At 44.5% G+C, this 16,292-nt stretch overlaps 1 long non-coding RNA gene and 4 other non-coding genes across 10 annotated transcripts; all 5 read right to left on the bottom strand.

Annotated features, from left to right (window-relative positions):
* Nucleotides 1-4,273: 4,273 nt before the first annotated feature.
* LOC118087530 (uncharacterized) lies at nucleotides 4,274-11,459 on the bottom strand. Of its 6 annotated transcripts, none has more exons than XR_009557733.1 (6): nucleotides 11,434-11,459; nucleotides 10,336-10,419; nucleotides 9,160-9,306; nucleotides 7,726-7,785; nucleotides 6,662-6,808; nucleotides 4,274-5,530 (listed from the first exon to the last, which is right to left on the bottom strand). It is a non-coding gene; the product is annotated as an uncharacterized LOC118087530 (long non-coding RNA). The 6 variants fall into 6 exon arrangements; XR_009557735.1 differs by lacking the exon at nucleotides 11,434-11,459 and adding an exon at nucleotides 11,015-11,427 and having other exon boundaries at nucleotides 9,160-9,303; nucleotides 10,336-10,415; XR_004692836.2 differs by lacking the exon at nucleotides 11,434-11,459 and adding an exon at nucleotides 11,015-11,427 and having other exon boundaries at nucleotides 10,336-10,415.
* Nucleotides 6,172-6,379, bottom strand: LOC118088054 (small nucleolar RNA SNORA73 family). The gene has a single exon (XR_004692914.2). It is a non-coding gene; the product is annotated as a small nucleolar RNA SNORA73 family (small nucleolar RNA).
* LOC118088052 (small nucleolar RNA SNORA73 family) lies at nucleotides 7,052-7,259 on the bottom strand. Its single transcript, XR_004692912.2, has one exon. It is a non-coding gene; the product is annotated as a small nucleolar RNA SNORA73 family (small nucleolar RNA).
* On the bottom strand, nucleotides 8,667-8,875 carry LOC118077450 (small nucleolar RNA SNORA73 family). The gene has a single exon (XR_004691644.2). It is a non-coding gene; the product is annotated as a small nucleolar RNA SNORA73 family (small nucleolar RNA).
* LOC118088050 (small nucleolar RNA SNORA73 family) lies at nucleotides 9,563-9,770 on the bottom strand. The gene has a single exon (XR_004692910.2). It is a non-coding gene; the product is annotated as a small nucleolar RNA SNORA73 family (small nucleolar RNA).
* Nucleotides 11,460-16,292: the final 4,833 nt, after the last annotated feature.

A 16,292-nucleotide genomic window follows, 5' to 3' on the forward strand; every position in this document is an offset into this window, starting at 1 on the left:
TGAAACCAATTTCAAATTTCTTTTTAAGGGCAGGACCTTTGTTTGGGGTTCCTTCCTTGTTCTCCTGCGTGAGAGGAAGGACCCTGTTGCAACAGTGAAAATAAAGGCTTTGCTTCTCAAACTTCTCTGGTTGGCCTCTGTTATATTCTCCAACCGATGGAGAACCCAATAAGGGAATAAGGGCAGATTTTTGCCTATATCAAAGCTTAACAACTTTCAACTTTTACCTGAACCCCCAAAAAACAGGGCTCTCCTCCCTAAAAAAGCTCAACCTGAACCCCCAAAATGGGGGTAGATCACTGTGAGTAGATCGCAGTCTCTTGGGAGTTGGCCACTCCTGCTGTAGGTTACCCCTCACAGAGCTACAATTCCCAAACAACCCTTAAACAAGAGTGCCCAGAATTCTTAGAGGGAAAGGAGGTGCTTCAAATGTGTTCTAAAGGTACAGTATATAGCATGTACACAAGCCTGTAAGTCCAATTATCCCTGAAGAGAAATTTAGCTGGAAAGAACGCAGGTGCCATGGAGGAAGGATTCCCCAACAGGGGTGGGGAATCTGCCATCCTCCAAATTGTGTTGGAATACCCTGTTTCTCATATTTTAAGACATACCCATAAAATAAGCCATAGCAGGATTTTTAAGCATTCAAGGAATATAAGCCATACCCCGAAAATAAGACATAGTGATAGGCACAGCAGCAATGCCGGCCGCGGCAGGAGGAAGAGGAAAAAAATAAGACATCCCTTGAAAATAAGCCACAGTGTGTTTTTTGAGGAAAAAAATAAATATAAGACATGTCTTATAATATGAGAAACACGGTACAACTTTTCTCTTGGCCATGCTGGCTGGGGCTGATGGGAGTCCATCTGCACCCAACATAGTGTTATAAGAATTTTGAGGTCATATATATATATATATATATATAATAATTGTTCATAAAACATGTACATGAATGTACAGAAACATGTCTGAAGCAGCACAGGAAAACAGGCCTGACTGACACCATTTTGACTCTCTCTGACCAGGTGTTCCTCTGCAAGGAAGAAGTGGGGTGGGGGGAACCTTCTCATTGTCTCAGGAATTAAAGTGATAATCCCTGGCATCCTGATACCTGACTGCCAGACAAAAGGGTGTGATTAACTTGGCTGGGAAACAGGGAAATGTAAATATCTCTCAATTTTGTTGATTAGGTTTTGGGGGCAGGGGGCAGGGTCCAGGATGCTCAGATTACTGCCACCAGACCTCCCCTTTCATGATGTACCTATGATGAATCTAGGGAGAGGGGTCTTGGGCTACACCCCTTCTGTGACACATGGATGATGCTTCTGGGGGGTGGGCTGAAACCAATTTCAAATTTCTTTTTAAGGGCAAGACATCTTTGTTTGGGGTTCCTTCCTTGTTCTCCTGTGTGAGAGGAAGGACCCTGTTGCAACAGCAAAAATAAAAGTGCCTTGCTTCGTACGTCCTGGTTTGGTCTCTGTTATTTGGTGGGCAGGAGACGCTTAAATTCGTCTGCTTGCCTGGATCCTTGAGCTCTCCCTGGGTCAAGATCCATTTCTCTGGGTTCATAGGAACCAGCTTAAATTTTACAACAAGGGCTGATGGGAGTCCATCTGCACCCAACATAGTAATCACCGTCTTGTCAATCATCCACTCATTTTGCCATGGGCTTTCTTCCAGCAAGGGAACTAGGAGGTAGTCCTACAGTGGGACTTATAAACCTTGCATTAGAGCAGGCATCCCCAAACTTCGGCCCTCCAGATGTTTTGGACTACAATTCCCATCATCCCTGACCACTGGTCCTGTTACCTAGGGAATCATGGGAATTGTAGGCCAAAACATCTGGAGGGCCGCAGTTTGGGGATGCCTGCATTAAGAGTCAAACCCATCAGTCAATCTAGCTTGCATTCAGACTGGCAGCAGCTCTCCAAGGTTACTATTTCCCTGCTCTACCTGGAGATGCTGGTGATTGAGGCTAGGACCATTTGCATGCAAAGTAGATGCTGTACCAGTTTCAGCTTATCCCATGCCTGCTGCAGTTGCTGTTTGAACAGGTAATTTGGGAGGGCAACAGCATGAGTCACTTAATTGCAGGAAGCAAAGTTTCGCAATGCACAGAATACATGTACAGGCCAGTAAAGATGGTCTGTTGAAGGTCAGGCTGAGCAATCACACCACTAAAAATATACCTTCAATGGTCACATGGTGCTGTTTTTAAGTTTTGTGCACCATTTTTTTTGTGCTACCTGGAACCTGGTGGAAAATTTTAAAGCTTTAGCTTCACAAATGAAGACTAACCATCACCTGCAATTTACCTAAAACCAAATCCCAGAGTGCACTAGGGCTGGCTGAACATGCAACTGTACTTCCAGTTGCTTAGCATATTGGACAAAGAGGCCTGGGTTTCTTTCAGAGTGTGAACTAAATTCTTTGGCTAACCGAATGCCTAGTCACAGGACGATTGTACAGATAACATGAAAGAACTGAATCACCTTAAGCTCTTTAGAGGAATAGCAGGTTAAAAAGTGGTTAAACTGATCACTAAACGTCCAGAAATTTGCTGTCATAATTCCCACTCCCCCATAAATACAGACTATGTTATTTGATAGGCACAGAAATTCCATGGGAAGGATGCAAACAGCAAGCTAGTTTCAGTCTACAGAAGATCTGTGCACAAGGTGCCAGAATTTGTGAGAACTTCCGAGAGCTCGTGATGGAGCTTGCAATCGACCCTCAAAATGTCATGCCTTTTTAACTTGTGAGCCTGAGGGAAGCGATAATCTTAGCACTGATTTTTGCTCTGAGTTTTTGGCTAAAGGTGGGGTATAAATGCCTAAGGGATCCAAAACAGGATACAAGTGATCACATGATCAGCAACTCACTGATGTCTGCAAAGAACAGAATCTCAAAATCACTTCCCACAATCAGTAAGCTAAAGAAACTGCACACTTCCATTAAGCAAACACAAAAGACTAGATAAACTGACGTGATCAACAATTCCAAGATATCAGATATTGTGCATCTGCCAATCCCTTTTGTTTATTTCTGTTATACCCAATACAGTGGTACCTCGGTTTACGAACTTTCGGTTTACGAACTATCCTAACCCGGAAGTTAGTAAACCGAGGTGCCGGAGGTCTACTGAGCGTCCGATGCCTTCGGGGAGGCCGGGCCTTCGCTCCGATGCCTCCTGGAGGCCCGCAGCGAAGGCCCGGCCTCCCCGAAGGCATCGGAGCAAAGGCCAAACCTCCCCAAAGGCAGCGGAGCGTCAGATACCTTCGGGGAGGCTGGGCTTCGCTCCGATGCCTTTGCGGAGGCCGGGGAGCGTTTCCGCGACTGGGCTGCAGCCGCGAAAGCGGTCCCCGGCCTCCGCAAAGGCATCGGAGCAAAGCCTCCGATGCCTTTGCGGAGGCCGGGGAGCGTCGTGAAAGTGCTCCCCGGCCTCCGCAAAGGCATCGGAGCGAAGTCCCGGCTCCGATGCCTTCCGGAGGCCGGGGAGCGTTTCCGCGACTGGGCTGTGCAGCCGCGAAAGCGGTCCCTGGCTTCCGGTTGCCGGGGACTGCTTTCGCGGCTGCACAGCCCAGTCGCGGAAACGCTCCCCGGCCTCCGGAAGGCATCGGAGCCGGGACTTCGCTCCGATGCCTTTGCGGAGGCCGGGGACCGCTTTCGCGGCTGCAGCCCAGTCACGGAAATGCTCCCCGGCCTCCGCGAAGGCATCGGAGCAAAGCGGTTAATCCGTTCTAGGGGGTGTTTTTCCTCGTCTAGAACGGATTAATCAACTTCCCATTACTTTCAATGGGAAAGTTCACTTCGGTTTATGAACAGACTTCTGGAACCAATTGTGTTCGTAAACCGAGGTTCCACTGTACTACACTCTTACTCAGAGTAACCAAAAATTATGGTCATAGCTAACTTAGGTCCATTAATTTGAATGGGTCTACTATGAGCAGAACCTAGTTGGATGCAACCCTGTTTCAAAGTCCATTTTAAATTGTCAGACATTGTTGGAGCATGGTAGAGCTGCAGAATCTCATCTTCTGTCGTCTGTATACCTTTTTTCTCTAACAATGTCAATACCAACTGCAGATCATGTCCTAACGCATGAATAAAAAAAACTTACAGAATAATATGCTTTATTGGTATTCAACAAGCCATCTCTTACAGGTAAATACCGTATATGCTGGCGTATAAGGCGACTGGGCGTATAAGACGACCCCTTACTTTTCAAGTTAAAATATAGAATTTGGGATGTACTCCAGCCCTTTTTTGGCGGGGAGGGGAGGGGAGGCTGTCTTCTCCAGCACTCAAGTCTGCAGCCGGGGAAATGGTGGTTTGTTTGCTTGCTTGCTTGCTTAGTTATTGAGAGGGGGAAAGAAGCCGGCGAAAGGAGAGATAGAGAAGCAGAGACATCGATCAAAAGGAGGGAGGGGGAGAGGGAGAGGGAGGCAGAGACATCGAGCAAAAGAAACCATAGAGAGGATAGCGATAGAGGGGCAGAGACATCGGAGGCTCACACAGCCAGCGAAAGACGCTGAGCAGCAGTGAAAGAGAGAGCGGAGAGAGAGACAACGAGGCTGGCTCAGTGAGCAAAAGGGGAATAGAAGCCAGGGAGAGGGAGAGGGAGGCAGCAAAAGGGGAGAAAGAAACCATAGAGAGGATAGCGATAGAGGGGCAGAGACATCGGAGGCTCACACAGCCAGCGAAAGACGCTGAGCAGCAGTGAAAGAGAGAGCGGAGAGAGAGAGACGGAGAGATCCCTTTGCTTTGCGCTGACAAAAAGAGAAGAGGCAGCAGCTTGACACCAATGAAATACACAAAACTGTATCTCTGCGCTGATCCAGGTCACAAAGCCATGAGGGAGCCATTCTCCCTGGCGGGGAGCAGCCCCCTCCCGAGCGCGCTTCTTTGCGTTCATATGGTCACTGCATACAGTGGGGATGCGGCCGTTTTTGAGCTCCCCCCACCGTATGCGGTGACTGCAGATTCTTGGACCCGGCGTATAAGACGGGCCCCCAACTTTTGAAAAAAATTTCCTGGGTTCAAAAGCCGTCTAATACGCCAGTATATACGGTAGCATAGGAGTTCTTGAAATCTGAAGCCACTGTTACTTGCAAGGGGAGTTGTCTAATTCTGCATATGCAGAAAACCTCTTCATCCCAACCGGTTAATTTGGTTTTGGACCATTATCTTTGTCCTCATTTAAGTGTTTCCCTCAACCACCTTTGCTCAGAGCAAACAAGCTTTTCTTCCATCATGTTGCTGCCAGAGAAAGCCATCATATTGCCCTGTAGATGTTGGGGCCTCCCGAATGCTGCCAGCATGGTCGGCAACCAGGGATGATGGGAATTGTAGTCTTGAAGGCCTACTGAAGGTGGAGACCAAAGGTAGCCATTTTTCCAGTTCTGTTGATCTGTAGGACTCTGTTCTCTTCTGACCTACGCTTAAATAGCTGGTGCTTTCACAAGGCTACATCCTCAGCATCTTCTCCAGCTCTTTTTCTCCTGGTTATTCTTCTTCCATTTAAAATGGCCTGATAAATAAAAACAAAAACATCAACAGGCTGCTTCTGGTTCTCAGCTTCCTGAACATAAACTCAGCACCTTTTAACTGATTTTAAAGCTTTTTTGTATTGTACAGACTTGAAAGTCACTTTGAGACTTTGTAAAGAAAGCAATGAAAAAATAATTGAGAGAGAAATCAATCAAGCATGCACCAATAAAAAGCAGGACCTCAATCATTCCAATGGGGGGGGAATCAGACCCCTATGTAAAGAATTCGAACTGGTCACTGCACAAGCATTGAAATTACGAGAATATGCAAGGACCAACTTGAACAAGCCCAAGTGCTCTATTTATAAAACTTGCATAGGTAAGGTAAGGATGAAAACGTAATATTAACAGTAAGACTCAATATATCTGTGCCCCCATAGGTTCTTCCAACCATGCACCAAAAGCTTATTAACACAATAATGACATAAAACTCTGGTACATATGCCTCTTACAGGGCCATTGTGCCTTAATTTTTCACATCCCTGATAACATAGTTCAGAAAACTCAAAAAAGAGCAAGGCAAAAATTGAACACGAGTCCATTATCCTGTGGCCAACCCAAGAACTCCAATAGGAAGCCTACAAGATTTCATAAGGATTTATGAACGAAGCAGCAAACAAGCACATGTCTCCTGCATGGTTTATCTCCTCAGTCACCGTCCGAAGACTCAGAGAAGCAGTAGGAATATGCAGGTTGAAGACCTCAAAGGGACCAGCTTGCTCTCCAACAGCGTGGAAGGGGACTATACGTCACAGAGCCAAAGGCCTACGCTCCCATACGCCACATGGACAGAGCTGAGAGAGAGCAACCTCTCCAGATATCCCCGTTGGTTGAAGGCAGGGTGAACTGCAAAGTGCCTCTATACGAAGCTGCTAGCCTCTATACCAGCATGCCGCAAGGTGGTACTCACCTTATATTTGTTGGGACTCCAACTCCCATTAGCCTCAGCCAATAAACCAGTGTTTATAATGATGAGAGCTACAGCCCAGCAACATCTGGCATGTAATACCTGCTTCCAATATAATGATCCCAAACTACTACAAAGACTGTTCTATGCAGGCCAACAAGACATTAGAAAACTCTCTTCTGGAAGGACAAAGCAACCCTTTTACCTGGTTGACTCTTGTGGAGCTGCAGTGTCCATGATGTGCAGAAGTCTTATCCTCACCACTTCCAGAATTCAGCTCCTCATCCTTGCTCAGGCCCCAGATATGATACACAACTAGCAGCATGACGCAGTAAATGCAGAATACCTGCTACTAAGAAGAAAAAGCAATGTTATCTTTCAAAATTGGGCCTCTGAAAGCAGAGGGCATTGCCCAACAAGAAAAGACAACAACAGGCAACCCTTAAACAAATAACCTGCACTCCCACATACTGTACATGCCATACCCCCACCCGCCACAATATCCTTGCATTTTTTACGATCAAGAGAAAACAGTTGCGGTTGCTTTGAAAAGTGTATTGAAAACAAAACCCCATTAGCAAAGCTCTTGCTTGAGGAGTGTCTCCTGCATGGTTTATCTCCTCAGTCACCGTCCAAAGACTCAGAGAAGCAGTAGGAATATGCAGGTTGCAGACCACGAGGGCCCAGCTTGCTCTCCAACGGTGTGGAAGGGGACTATACGTCACAGAGCCCAAAGGCCTACGCTCCCATACGCCACATGGACAGAGCTGAGAGAGAGCAACCTCTCCAGATATCCCCGTTGGTTGAAGGCAGGATGAACAGTAAGTGCATTTGTAGAAAGCTGTCTATTCTCTAGGCCAGCATGGCCAATGGCCTGGAATAATGGGCACTGTAGTCCAACAAAGCAGATGCCCTTTCAGAATTACTTATACCAAGACAACATTTTATATTTCAATGCACTTTTAGTCTAAACCAGGCATCTGCAAACTGTGGCCCTCCAGATGTTTTGGCCTACAACTCCCATGATCCCTAACTAACAGGACCAGTGGTCGGGGAAGATGGGAATTGTAGTCCAAAACATCTGGAGGGCCGAAGTTTGGGGGTGCCTGGTCTAAACCTAAGAGTACAGCATTATTTTCACAGTCAAAGTTTATAAAGACAACACCCCACAGTGGTCTTAACGACACACACACCCCGGCCAGCAAAAGGCAAATAGGAAAAATTAATTATTCTCATGAATACCTTGAGAGTAAAAACTGCTGTACATACCCATTTCAGGATTATATGGCCATTCTAACAGCATGCCATGAACTTTCAAGCGTACTAGAACTGGAAGAACAGAATTGTACAATAGTTAAGACAGCTGCTCCTCAAACTGGGAGTCCCAATGTATTCCTCGGCTGGTCACACAATGAGTGTGTGTCTGTGTCATTTCTCCTCCCTCCCCCCCCCAAAAAAAAATTCTAGGGATTTTAAAGAAAATTCATGAAGGGCCCACAGCACTTCTGTCGTGGATCCTCTTGGAGCGACTTGGTTACTGACAGCCTGCATATTAAATTAAATTCTATTTATATAAGCAATATGTTCTCTAACACCAATACGCTAATTAAAACATGGAATATATAATATGCAATTCTCCAGAGTTAAATCTGAACTTGAAAGTCTTATTTTCTTTTTCAGTGAGAGGAGATAGGACTAGAAAGCTTAGCTGCTTGAGACGCCATAGCTTTTTGCTGTTGCTATTGGGGGGAGGAAGATGTTCTGGTTGATTTCAATCAATTGCACGTCTTTTAAAAACAACTTTTTTTACTTAAGCTCTAAAAATTATTGCTAGGTGGCCTGGAAACATTTGTGCAACAGGCTACTTATGAGTTCAATAACTAAGAATAGAAGGGGCACAGCACAGTGGTAGATGATCTGTTTTGCATGCAGAAGGTTCCAGGTTCAATCCTTGGCATCTCCAGGTAGGGTTGGTAATGACCATTGCCTGAATCCATGGGAAGTCACTCACAGTCAGTGTAGACAGCACTGAGCATGATGGACTAATGGTCTTAACTCGATATAAGGCAGCTTCCTACGTTCTTAAGTAAATAATGTTTATAAGTGGACCTCACTTCCAAAGGTTTAAGCAGCACTGGACTAAACACAACTTTTCAACAATACCACTCACAAAGCAACAGCTTCAGTAAGGAAATACTATCCAAGTGGAGCAATGTCTCCTGCATGGTTTATCTCCTCAGTCACCGTCCGAAGACTCAGAGAAGCAGTAGGAATATGCAGGTTGCAGACCTCAGAGGGCCCAGCTTGCTCTCCAACGGTGTGGAAGGGGACTATACGTCACAGAGCCCAAAGGCCTACGCTCCCATACGCCACATGGACAGAGCTGAGAGAGAGCAACCTCTCCAGATATCCCCGTTGGTTGAAGGCAGCAGGATAAACTGCACAGTGCCTCTATACCAGCATGCCCCAAGGTGGTACTCACCTTATGTTTGTTGGGACTCTAACTCCCATTAGCCTCAGCCAATAAACCAGTGTTTAGGATGATGAGAGTAGTAGCCCAGCAACATCTGGCATGTTGAAAGAATGCTTGTAATACCCGCTTCCAATATAATGATCCCAAACTACTACAAAGACTGTTGTATGCAGGACAACTAGCAGGACATTAGCAAACTCTCTTCTGGAAGGACAAAGCAACCCTTTTACCTGGTTGACTCTTGTGGAGCTCCAGTGTCCATGATGTGCAGAAGTCTTATCCTCACCACTTCCAGAATTCAGCCCCTCATCCTTGCTCAAGCCCCAGGTATGATACACAACTAGCAGCATGACGCAGCAAATGCAGAATACCTGCTACTAAGAATAAAAAGCAATGTTATCTTTCAAAATTGGGCCTCTGAAAGCAGAGGGCATTTGCCCAACAAGAAAAGACAACAACAGGCAACCCTTGAACAAATAACCTGCACTCCCACATGCTGTACATGCCATACCCCCACCCGCCACAATATCCTTTGAAAGTGATTGTATTTTTTTACGATCAAGAGAAAACAGTTGTGGTTGCTTTGAAAAGTGTATTGAAAACAAAACCCCATTAGCAAAGCTCTTGCTTGAGGAGTGTCTCCTGCATGGTTTATCTCCTCAGTCACCGTCCGAAGACTCAGAGAAGCAGTAGGAATATGCAGGTTGCAGACCACGAGGGCCCAGCTTGCTCTCCAACGGTGTGGAAGGGGACTATACATCACAGAGCCCAAAGGCCTACGCTCCCATACGCCACATGGACAGAGCTGAGAGAGAGCAACCTCTCCAGATATCCCCGTTGGGTTGACAGCATGATTAAGTGCCTCCATTTCTAGAAGTTTTATAGTCTCTAGGCCAGCAAGGGCCAAGTACTCTCAAAATACTGGTGCCCCCTACTCCCAAGGGTAAAGTCCAAGGAACAGAACTTTTATTTTTGGAGTGGAGACAAGTGATGTGCTCCATAAGGAGTTTGCACTTTCAATAGACTAAAGAACATTCTAAATGCACCCCCAAGAATTATGGGCACTGTAGTTTACCACTCATAGTTGCCAGTAACCACTAAACTACAGTGCTACAGAAAAGCATATGTTTCAAAGTTATATACACAGCCAAAGTATAACATCTGTATATATTCCATTTGTATAAAATTATACTGTTCCTATCTTTGAAAGTCTTCCCAACCAGATGCATTTCAGGTATTGCTAGACTACAACTCCCAATCATTCTTGGCTATTGGCTATTGACCATGCTGACTAGGGCCCAATAAGAGCTGTAGTTCAAAACATCTGGAGTGCACCAGGTTGATGAAGGCTAGTTCAGGTAGTAATCTGCTGATCAAGATCGAACAGAAAAAAATTTCTCCAATACCTTGCATTTCCAAACTGGACATGTTCATCTGTGGATCAAATGCCCTCTTCAGCAGCATCTAATGACGTTCTCAAGCCTTTCTAACTACAAGGAACAAAAGTGTGTATTAGTGTATTGTAACTGCATGAAATACAGCTTCATACAGTGCCACTGGCACCAAGCTAGGTACAGCCTAGCATCCAATAATACACTGCATTAACATTTATGCCCAAACTTGTATGTATTTATATATGCTTGGTTTCAGGCAAACTTTAAAGCATCACAAAGATCAGAAAAACTGTTAGGCAAGTCTGTATTCTTGCAGATTAAATCTTCAGAGTCTCATAGTTTTTAAATACAATCTTGCTTGAAATGATCAAAGTTGAAAGGTTTCTCCCCGCCCATCAGCACCTTGATACATGTGTTAAGAGGTCACTAGCAAGCAGAAAAAAAGGTTTTCAAATCAAGCATAGGATCATGCTAGTGCAGGTTTTTAGTGGTTCAATAAATATAAACTTCCAACAAACATGAGGCTTGTTGGGAGGATGAAATGGGAAGAGGGGAGAACCTTGTACACCACCTTGAGCTCCTTTAAGGAAATGTGAGAAATGAGGCTGGTCATAGCTTTCTTACCAACCAAAGAGGAATCGCAGATAGAAACCAGGGAAGTGCACTGCAAGCAGAGGAATGGTTACTGTACCTTTCTTTCCAGACTTCAAAAACAAATTGCAAGCCATGACGGCTGCTGTCCTCCAAAACACACCGACTTGCTGTACCTGTTGAATTTCTGCCTGCCGCCACACACTTTCAAGGTACAGGAACTCTCCCTCTCCCTAGAATTGATTTTATAATCTTTTGGATAGTTTTCTGCGGGACTAACTGCAACAACGGCGTTCCGTCAACGTTGAAATTCACGAAACGAGCGGAAATTCAATAGAAGTCTCATCACTGCACCTTCCGCCGTTTCTTTCATTTATTAAGATATCAAAACGGTGCAATTATAAAAGCAACTTAAATAATCACTTATAATTATTACATTCCCTAACTTATAGCTTCTTGTGAAATTAAAATGCCGCGCTTCCCGCTCTTTAAGGCGAAGGCAGCAGCTCCTCCACTTACCTCTTCTTCCCACGCGCCTAGAAAAGAATGTGGGACGCACGACGTGGGTATTTATAACGCGCAGGGGCTGACGGGAAAGAGCAAGCCGCCAGACTGCACGGCGCATGCGGCAAAGGTTTCCCGTCGAAGCGGAAGGCGTAAAAAGCCCACGAGTTTCATCTATTTAGGCGGTCTTTACTTCCGGTTCTAAATCGGCTTTTTCAGCATGCGGGGAAAAATATGAATAGTATTTTATTTTTTAAAAAATCGAACAACAAAAAAATGGCCCTCGGCGCATCGTGATTATTTGAGAGCAGTGCACTTCTGTCTCCAGATTTCTCTCTCCCTTCCCTCTCCCTCTTAAACCTTACTCCACTATAGCTAATTCTACCAGTTTTGCCCCGCACATGATGTACATCGATGGCCAACGGGAACCGAACTTTTTACAGATTCATGAAGACTGAACCTTTTAGGGTATTTTAATTTTTTCTATTTAAACAACGGCGACACAACGCATGCGTAATAGCGAAGTGGGGGAAGGGAGGGAGGGAGGGAGGGGGAGGATGGATGGATGGATGGATGGATGCAGAGGAGCAGTGATTGGTAGAATTCCGAGGTGGTGCCGAGTTGAAAGAGAATGAGATTCTAAGAAAAAAGACTCCGACGCCGTTCTGACAACGAGGGCTCCCTCTACCGAGTGAAATGGCGAATAGCCATTCGTGCGGAACGGAGGCGGAAAGAAGAGCCCCGGTTATGTATTTTAATAAATGTAGTTTGTATTCACCTTCATATTTTAAATGATCTTAGAGTGGCTATCTTATTGCAAAAGAATTTTAGAAATAGGCCTACACTTGAAAGAGAAGTTGCTGAATTACAACTAAAAACTAAAAACTATGGAGAGACCTGGTCTGAATAGAGATGGATTCATGTCCCATTATACATACTAAAGCTAATTTTGGTCATCTATCCCTTTAAAAATCCCTTGCCTGTCCCTATGGAACCAACTGCCATAACAGTCATCAACAGTTATACTGTACAGCAGGCATCCCCAAACTTCGGCCCTCCAGATGTTTTGGACTACAATTCCCATCTTCCCCGACCATTGGTCCTGTTAGCTAGGGATCATGGGAGTTGTAGGCCAAAACATCTGGAGGGCCGCAGTTTGGGGATGCCTGCTGTACAGTAAGGTTGAAGAAACCTCTGCTTCAGAGTATCTGACAAACTGTGTATTACACACGAAAGCTCATACCTTGGAAGCTTATACAGTATTTAGTTGATCTTTAAGGTGCCACTGGAATGATTTAAAAAGTTTTTTTTTTCATCTTTCATCTTGTTATTTATTATGACTAGTCTATGACAGGTCAATGGGACGCGGGTAGCGCTGTGGTCTAAACTACTGAGCCTAGGACTTACCAATCAGAAGGTCAGCGGTGAGTTCCCATTGCTCGGTCCCAGCTCCCTAGTAATTGGTAATAATGATAATGGTCCACCTACTGTCTTGCCAAATGCAAGGTGGTTCTTTTAATGAGATTCAGAAGCAATACAAACACAAAAGAGTGAGAAGATTAAAGATTTTATTCTAAACAGCAAGCATTACAGTGTATACATTACCAAGCAAGCACTTCGATCTGCCACTGGGAAGCCCTCAAGAAGTGGTGAAGTGACCCCCCAGGTAGCCTCAGGTTGCACGAACTTCCGGCCATGAGTTCATGCACGAGCTTCTGAGCTATGCCTCAAAACCATCTGATTTATAGATTATAAATAGCTAGCCTGTATGGCTTGCTCAACTGCCTATGTTCAGATTATTCACTAGTCACCCTCTTCCCAATGCTTCTACATCAAAGAAGGTCAGAAGGTACCCAACATTATCGCTTCTTCCTTCCACCAGATTATACATTAAAGGCTGCTCTCAGCCATCAAGGAGCAGAACAAGAGACAGAGAAGGGAAGTAAACAGAAGCAGGGAGAGATGACCATGTCAGATCACTTACCGGTATCTCCTCAAAGTACAAATATTTTCCGGAAAGATTGCCCATACACCTACCTTACGGGAACATTGAGAGAACTACTGAGAAAAGTTTGTATATGCTGAGGGCTTAATAATTTATTGTCATACTGTAGCAGGGGCCCCAATTGAGGTGATAATGTAAATCTCTATAAATCTGGGAATATTAGTGATTATGGTAACCTGTTGCTTTAAAGAAACTGATGATTCAGCAAGAAGCTGTTCCTACTGGGATAGAAGGTCAGCTAATACGTCAATCACAAAGAAACAATTCATAAACTAGAACATAAATTGTTACATCCACACGTAACACAGGTTCCCATGCATGTAAACTAACAATATGTAACAGATCATGGTAAGAATCAAAGTTTAGTTAGCGATGCTTATTGCGCATGCGTATTAAATATGAAATGATGTAATGATGAATATTAAATATACAACGATGTAATGATTTATATGATTGGTTAAATCAAAATCCTTTGTCTGAAATGTTATAAAGTAACTCCGCCCACGTTGGGCGGAGTTGCAGTTTTGCAAAAAGATTTGACTGTAGCCTATTGCTTTGCAATAAACAAAATTGATTCCTAACTCCTCTTGTCTCTGAGTTTTATTGGCCTAACTCAGAAGATAAGTCATTTTTGGCTTGCAACAGGGTGAGCTGCCATTGCTCGGTCCCAGCTCCTGCCAACCTAGCAGTTTGAAAGCACGTCAAAGTGCAAGTAGATAAATAGGTACCGCTCCAGCGGGAAGGTAAACAGCGTTTCTGTGTGCTGCTCTGGTTTCGCCGGAAATGGCTTAGTCATGCTGGCCACATGACCCAGATAAACTGTCTGCGGACAAACATCGACTCCCTCGGCCAGTAAAGCGAGATGAGCGCCACAACCCCAGAGTCGTTTGTGACTGGACTTAACTGTCAGGGGTCCTTTACCTTTTTTTATGCAATCTTAGTGGTATTGTTGCAAGCCAAAAAATGGCTTATCTTCTGAGTTAGGCCAATAAAACTCAGAGACAAGAGGAGTTAGGAGTCCATTATGTTTATTGCAAAGCAATAAGGTTACAGTCATATTTAACATTACATCATTTCAATTCAATACGCATGTCCATCATTACCTCATTGTAGTTTAAGATGCATGTGCAATAAACATTGCTAACTAAGTCTTGATTCTCAGTAATATGTTACGTTGTGAGTTAATATGCATGTTGGGAACCTGTGTTACGTGTACCATGTAACAACTTATGTTCTAGCTTATGAATTATATCTTTGTGATTTGCATATTAGCTGACCTTCTTTCCCAGTGGGAAGGCTTCTTGCTGAATCATCAGTTTCTTAAAGCACCAAGTTACCATAACTCTTCTAATATAAGCATATTTCAAGATTTATAGAGATTTACATTATCACCTTAATTGTGGCCCTTTGGGCCCCAGCTACAACCCCATCACAGGGATTCGAACCGCCGACCTTCCGATTGGCAAGGCCTAAGCTCAGTGGTTTAGACCACAGCGCCACCCGTGTCCTTGTTTATAGGATTGCATACCTATACCCTATTTCCAGCACTTGAAAAATGCATTTTAAAAAAGGAATTTGTTCCAACACTCTCCCTCCAAAGTGGAGCTGGGAGTGCCAATTCCAGTTCACCCCCTTCAAAAAGGAACTAATTCCATTCCTGTTCAATTCACAGTTCTTTCACGTGGTCCTTGGCAATTCATTTTAAACCACCAGAATTTTACAAGCTCCTCTGCTAAGAGGTAAAAGAAAACATCAAAATACACACACACACAGAGAGAGAGAGAGAGAGTAATGTAAACAAATGTTTTATTTATTTTCCCCCCAAAATTAACACCCTTAAGCTTAAACAACAATTTTCAGAAGGGTACAAATAGTAAATGCAATTGGTTACAAACAATTAACTGTTATGAAACACACACACACACACACACAAATGAAATCTAAAATTGAATTGAATTTAAACTCAATGTTTCACTGCAGAAGGAATGGCACATATGGGAAAAAGCAAACCCAGACAACAAATGGTCAAATAGTATTTCTTTGAACGGCCAGCTGGCAGGGAAACAGTTCAGGGCTAGGAGGTGCCTGGAGGAGCTGGTGCTGGAGCAGAGCTGATGGAATGAGCCCTGCTTCCTATCTCTCCCATTCAGGCAGCTTGATGGAATTTTGTTGTTGTTTAGTCGTTTAGTCGTGTCCGACTCTTCGTGACCCCATGGACCATAGCACGCCAGGCACTCCTGTCTTGCACTGCCTCCCGCAGTTTGGTCAAACTCATGTTCGTAGCTTCGAGAACACTGTCCAACCATCTCGTCCTCTGTCGTCCCCTTCTCCTAGTGCCCTCCATCTTTCCCAACATCAGGGTCTTTTCCAGGGAGTCTTCTCTTCTCATGAGGTGGCCAAAGTATTGGAGCCTCAGCTTCAGGACCTGTCCTTCCAGTGAGCACTCAGGACTGATTTCCTTCAGAATGGATAGGTTTGATCTTCTTGCGGTCCATGGGACTCTCAAGAGTCTCCTCCAGTACCATAATTCAAAAGCATCAATTCTTCGGCGATCAGCCTTCTTTATGGTCCAGCTCTCACTTCCATACATCACTACTGGGAAAACCATAGCTTTAACTATACGGACCTTTGTAGGCAAGGTGATGTCTCTGCTTTTTAAGATGCTGTCTAGGTTTGTCATTGCTTTTCTCCCAAGAAGCAGGTGTCTTTTAATTTCGTGACTGCTGTCACCATCTGCAGTGATCAAGGAGCCCAAGAAAGTAAAATCTCTCACTGCCTCCATTTCTTCCCCTTCTATTTGCCAGGAGGTGATGGGACCAGTGGCCATGATCTTGGTTTTTTTGATGTTGAGCTTCAAACCATATTTTGC

Source organism: Zootoca vivipara, chromosome 6 (assembly GCF_963506605.1).
Source record: "Zootoca vivipara chromosome 6, rZooViv1.1, whole genome shotgun sequence".
Classification (NCBI taxonomy): domain Eukaryota; kingdom Metazoa; phylum Chordata; class Lepidosauria; order Squamata; family Lacertidae; genus Zootoca; species Zootoca vivipara.